Genomic DNA, 6,000 nt, shown 5'->3' with positions numbered 1-6,000 from the left:
GCCTATGTTTAATAGAAGTTGTCTGGAGTGACTAAACAGGGGCAGTCTGCACATACATGTCAAGTTGAATATGAGTTTCAGTAGGAGATGTGCATAGTCATGTCCACAGAGTGTGATAAAATCAGTGAAATGTGGCCCTCCCTGGTGGCACAGCGGTTGAAAGCACAGCACTAAGAAGCTAAAGCCACTTCTGCATGAATTCGATCCCCGTGTTCCCCTGAGGTGATCCACATGGTGCGGCAGACCTCTCCTGACCCTCCCGCTGCTCCCCTCAGCAGTGTACTTCATTGATCTGCCTGTTCTGCTCCCCACTCTGTCCCTGGTGAATCCTCTCACCCTCCGCATCTCTGGCCTGTACCCCAGTTCTGTATGAATAAATAAATAAATCTTTTTTTAAAAAAATCAGTCAAATGTTACCTTCCTCCCATTCTATTGGTAAAGCAATGGAGGAACAAAAAAGTGGTGATGCTGAGAGGATGGACGAAGCAGGCAGAAGGCTTGATGGTAGACACAGTGCCAGGCTGCCTGGGTTTGAGCTAGCTCTGCCACTTCATAGCTGTGTGACTTTCAGCTGGTCATTTAACTTTTGAGTCTAAGCATTAAGCATTTTTATGGTTTAATGGTGATAATAATAATATCTACCTCCTAGGGATTTTGTAAAAATCAAATGTGCTAATGCTTGCTCATAAAGTGCTTGGCACCATTTCTGGTGTATAGCAAATGGTCAATAAAAGTTAACTGTTTTCACTTAAACCCTTTAAAAGATGAACTTACTATTGATTTCCCAATAGGCATCTTTGAATGTGGTTTCCATTTCTTACCCCTTCCTTAACTCTATCTTTAGCTAGATATCTTAAGTTACATTAGCATCCTCTCAAAGAAGCCCTAGATCAGTCACTTTCCAAGTATTGCTCCATAGCAGAGACCTAGGGATTCACAGGGCTGGGGAGGTGAAGGACTTGTAGAATGGGATAGGTCCCTTTTAGCAAGCAAGCCCTCATTTAGCTGTTTTACATTTTGGACTTTCATCTGAGTAGTTATCTATTTATTAATTTACTTATTTTAAAAGATTTATTTATCTGTTTTACATTTTGGACTTTCATCTGAGTATTTATTTATCAATCTACCTATTTATTTACTTATTTTCAAAGATTTATTTATGCATACAGAACTGAGGTACAGGCCAGAGGTGCAGTGGCAGTGAGAGGATTTGCCAGAGACAGAGTGGGGAGCAGAACAGGCAGATTGACGAAATATACTGCTGAGGGGAAAAGCTGGCAAGATAGGAGAAGTCTGCCTTGCCATTGGATCACCCCTGGGATGGGGATTGAACTCATGCTGAAGTGGCGTTAGCTTCTTAGTGCTGTGCTTTAGACCCACTGTACCACCAGGGAGGGCCGTTATTTATTTTTTTTTAAAGATTTATTTCACTTATGCATACAAGAGCTGGGGTATAGGCCAGAGGTATGGGAGTGAGGATTCACTATAGACAGAGTGGGGAGCGGAAAGCAGAACAGGAAGAGCTACTGTATACACTGCTAAGGGGTGCATTGGGCAAGACAGGAGAGGTCTGCTGTGCCATGTGGGTCAGCACCCTGCCTGGGGCTCGAACTCTTGCTGCAGTGGCTGCTCATAGCTTTGTAGTGCTGAGATTTAACCCCTTGTGCCACCAGGGAAATCCGTCACCTGAGTATTATTTGCTGCAAGAAAGAGTTCTTAACCATTAAAGAAGTTAAACAGTTCCCTGACAGTTTGAAAATCAGTGATTTTGAATGTAGAACTTAATGATAATTTGATTTCTACTATTATTTCGCGAACACTGGATTAACAATTTGAGGGAATTGTATTACATGTTGCCTCACCCAATGATGTAATAATTGAATAAAATAAATTCTAATCCTATTTAGTCAGCTTCCCTCTGTTGTTCTTCATCTGCTTTGAGAGGACTGTTAAATTGAATTTGCTGTCCTCCGTGTTTGCCAAAGTTTATTATTTCAATTTACAGCAGCAGAGATGTTATAACCTGGTCTTTTATGTACTCTGCTGTGTTAGCTCTGATATTGTGCCAATCTGCACAAGACAGTAATTAGCAAATGATGGGCTTTCTGAAAAGCAATGGGTTGATCTTTCTGATGTCCAGAGGGGCGTGTTGGAGGCAATCTTGGAACTGGAGGATTTAACCTGCTTTTCTTTTTCATAAATACCTTCAAGAAAACCCAACAAAATGTAATTTCAGTATTTTCACCAAGTCACGCATAGGCCAATATCAATTACACCATCAGCTGAATTTGAGAAGAGACGCTTTAAAAAGAGAGGGAGAAAGGCCCTCCTGGGTGGTGTAGCAGGTTAAAGCACAGCACTAAGAAGCTAAAGACATTTTAGCATGAGTTCGATCGCTGCCCTGGAGGTGATCCAGATGGCATGACAGACCTCTCCTGACCCGCCCGCTGCTCCCCTTAGCACTGTACTTCATCATTCGGCCTGTTCTGCTTTCCCCTCTCTCTGGTGAACCCTCTCACCACCACTGCACCTATGGCCTGTACCCCAGTTCTATATGCATAAATAAACAAATCTTTAAAAAAAGAGAGGGGGGGTGAAGATCAAGTTCTTAATGCACTTAACATTAGCTGTAAAACAGATAGTGGGTTTGTAATGATATCAGAACATTCAAGGAAAGATTCAGAATGAGATCTCAAAGATACCATGTGTAGTCTCCTGTTTATGTCCACAATCTGTTCTTTAGCTACTTCAGTCAAGTTTTCTTCTGCCTTCAAGCAGGAAAGGAGATTAGGTTCTTTCTGCACTCAACATTGACTCCTCATTGTTTAAGTCAACCAAGGTGAAAACATAGTAAGTAAACAGTAGAAAACTACTTCTTGATTAGCACTTAAATTAATAATGGTGCTGTATGCTTATTGTATGAATTCAAACAGTGTAAAAATTCATAGCAAATCCTTGCATCTTTCTTATTCCCTGTATCCCTCCCTCAAGGTAACAGCTACAGCAATTGTAAATGAATCCATTCAGATTTTTTTAAATAGACAAAAAATACACCTATAAATGTAAATAGAAATATATAAAAGATAGATGCACCTATCGATATAAGGTCTATATTGATAGAGCATGTATAAATGGGGTTTTCTTTTTACTTAATTTTATCTATTTGATGTAATTTATATTAGTATATATAGATGTCTCACTTTTTAAGAATGAGAATCACATTTCTCAGGGACCTTTACACTCCTTCTGACTCTTAATAAAATCTCAGACAACCAGCAAAGGGGGAGATGAGGTTTTCTGCTACCACCTGCAGTGAGCCATCTGCCTCTGACCCACTGACCTTGGAAATAATTCTTTTTTTTTAAGGTGTCTCTGGCATGGTTAAAGAGTGAGTCCCCTCAGGCATATTTGGACCCCTGTTGTGGAAAAAAATTGACACCTTAATCAAATCGTTTTTCTGTCCAGCAAATTACACCAGTTTCACTTTGGGAGGAAACACTTGTTAAAGTGGGATTCACAGCCATTGAGGCCTGGTGGGGGAGAGGGGGCCCTTGTTCCACAGGGGCAACCCTGTCGGCCTCTTCTCCCATTAGCTAACACAACTTGGTTAAGTGAGCCGTCAGTGTAGCAGGCCTGACTGATTTGTTGATATGCTGGTCTGGCTGGGAAAGTTCTTAAACTAATTCACTTGAGATAAGGGAATGGCTTCTCCTCAAAGGCAAAGCAAGGAAAGATCCTCCACTTCTCAGTAAGTCTGTCCAAATTGTCTGGCAGCCACTCGAGGGTGAAATTGAGTCTAACACTACAGCGTGTATTACTAAGAGAAGACTAGCCAGTAAATATTTAAAGGGTATAAGCTAAGCTTCTCCATCATTTACCTGCATTTTGTTTGGATGACAAGAACTGGCGGAGCGCACCGCACAGTGAGATCAGGTGCTTGAAATGTGCTGCAGAGATTAGATAGACTAGTATTTCTGGAGGCGCCCTTCATTATGGCGCCCTTCATCAGGTTTACTGAAGGGTTTTCCACTCGGCTGCATGATTAAGTGTTCAGGGAACTATATAATTGATAATATACTTTTTTTATATTCCTGTGTAAATAATTTCTTTATTTGAACTTCGCTATGTATAATATTTAAACACTTGTCAAGCAATAACTCAATGGTGGCAGAAAATTATAAAAGTAGAACAGCGGGATTAAGGGTGTTATGGCTGGAGCTGATTGATCTCTGTAGTTTTCTTGAAAAGGAGTCTTACCACAGAGGTGTAATTTGTGAAATAGAACCACAAAGTCTCAGTCAATTGAACAGTTATGAGGGAAACTCTGAAAACATCTTAACTTGGTCTGCTTTTATTTTTTTAAGCAGGGTATAAAGTATGTTTTTAATTCTCTGTGCATGCATGCACATATGTGGCACAGTCATTTCTTTTTTTCAGTAGAAGTCAAATAAGGGAAATATATGACTCTCCCCTAATCTGTGAGATGTGTCATGGGTTTAACTATATTGCCCATGTAGCCAGACAATGCCCAAGTCATTTGTGTAAATAATAACAGAGAAGAGCACAACCAATTCATCATGTATGAGGATATAGTGTGTTGAAGGAATTTACTAGGGAATCAGTATTTGTCATCACGTTGTCATGGTTTATAAATCCTAGTCTAATTTACAAGGGTTTAAGGCCTTTCACCCAAATATAAAAAGTGACCCATTAAAGTTAACGAGCCTTCTTTATCTGGACTCATCTTTTAAATTTACCATGTGATTAAATGTAATGAAAGGGAGATATCGGGGGCATTTAAAGTGCAGCAGTGTTTTGGTGAGAGATGAGGGTTCAAAGAATTCTGATACCAGGAAGAAGTGAATTTGCAAGTTACAGAAAAAAAACTGACACTGAAAACAGTATGCTACTCATAAATTTGATGGAATATTGGTGGAAAAATATTTTAAAAGGCCAAAACTTAGCAATAAATGCAGAGGAATTTAAGTTGAATGAAAAAATCCCTAGTTAGGCTATATCACTGCAAAACAGATACATGGTTTATAACTGTGTTTAGGAATGACAAAAATATGTAGCTTTTGATTAGAAATTTGGTTAATTTTAAGTCTGAGATCTTATCTTCATCCTTGCATCAGACTCTTTCAGTTTGAATTAATCATGTAAAGATGCTATATTGAAAGAGAGATGAATGATCTAGAGATAAACAGACCATTGGCCAATTGAGCAGTGAGTCATTTGGCTCACTAGACAGTCAGAATTTGGCTTTGCAAATGAATGCTCATATAGTTTACTTAACTGTATGGAAAAGCAGATACTCAAATCTTTGTAAGAGATAAAGCATCTATTCTCCAATTCAGCTGATGCTGTAATTGATATATTTGATCATTTGATAATTGGTTTTTTTGATGTGAGTCATGAGGAACACCACTCCCAATGACTGTAGTTCTTTTTTAACAAAAATTTATATAGCTAAATTGTATTATTTGAATAATTTAAAGTGCACTAAATTATATGGAAAGGATCTAACAAACTGCACATGCTCAGGAAGACTTATTAAATGACAGGGACTAAAGTCTCTGCTAAGTAGTGCTTATTTTCTATATAATCATATTTAACAGACCGTACACTAGAGCTTGGGGGTTGATCTATATGTTCTGTGTTATCCATCAGGATATAAAGAACAAGAGAGAGTGCTGTGCTATTTGATTGAAGGGAAGGAGCTGGGAACCAGATTGCTCCATGTCTTTTTACTCATGCTCTTTTTACTCTTCTCTTGAACTTGGAGGTCTAATTTGGTGTTAAATTTTAATTGGAAGAAGAAACGTAACTGATGAGCCATATGCAAAAGACAATTTATAAAATTGTAGGTGTATAAAATGTGTAGGTAGAGATAAATAACTTGAAGAAAAAGAAGTTTCTCGCTCATTCATTGTTCCCTCTAGTAAATCTCAGCTGCATAGAGTTTTACAGTTGACATAGCTCTTTGACTTACATCTTTTC

The sequence above is a fragment of the Condylura cristata genome, unplaced genomic scaffold (genome assembly GCF_000260355.1).
Source record: "Condylura cristata isolate star-nosed mole 26May11 unplaced genomic scaffold, ConCri1.0 scaffold00006, whole genome shotgun sequence".
NCBI lineage: Eukaryota > Metazoa > Chordata > Mammalia > Eulipotyphla > Talpidae > Condylura > Condylura cristata.
The sequence above is the reverse complement of the archived record's forward strand: the minus strand, read 5'-3'. Positions refer to the sequence as shown.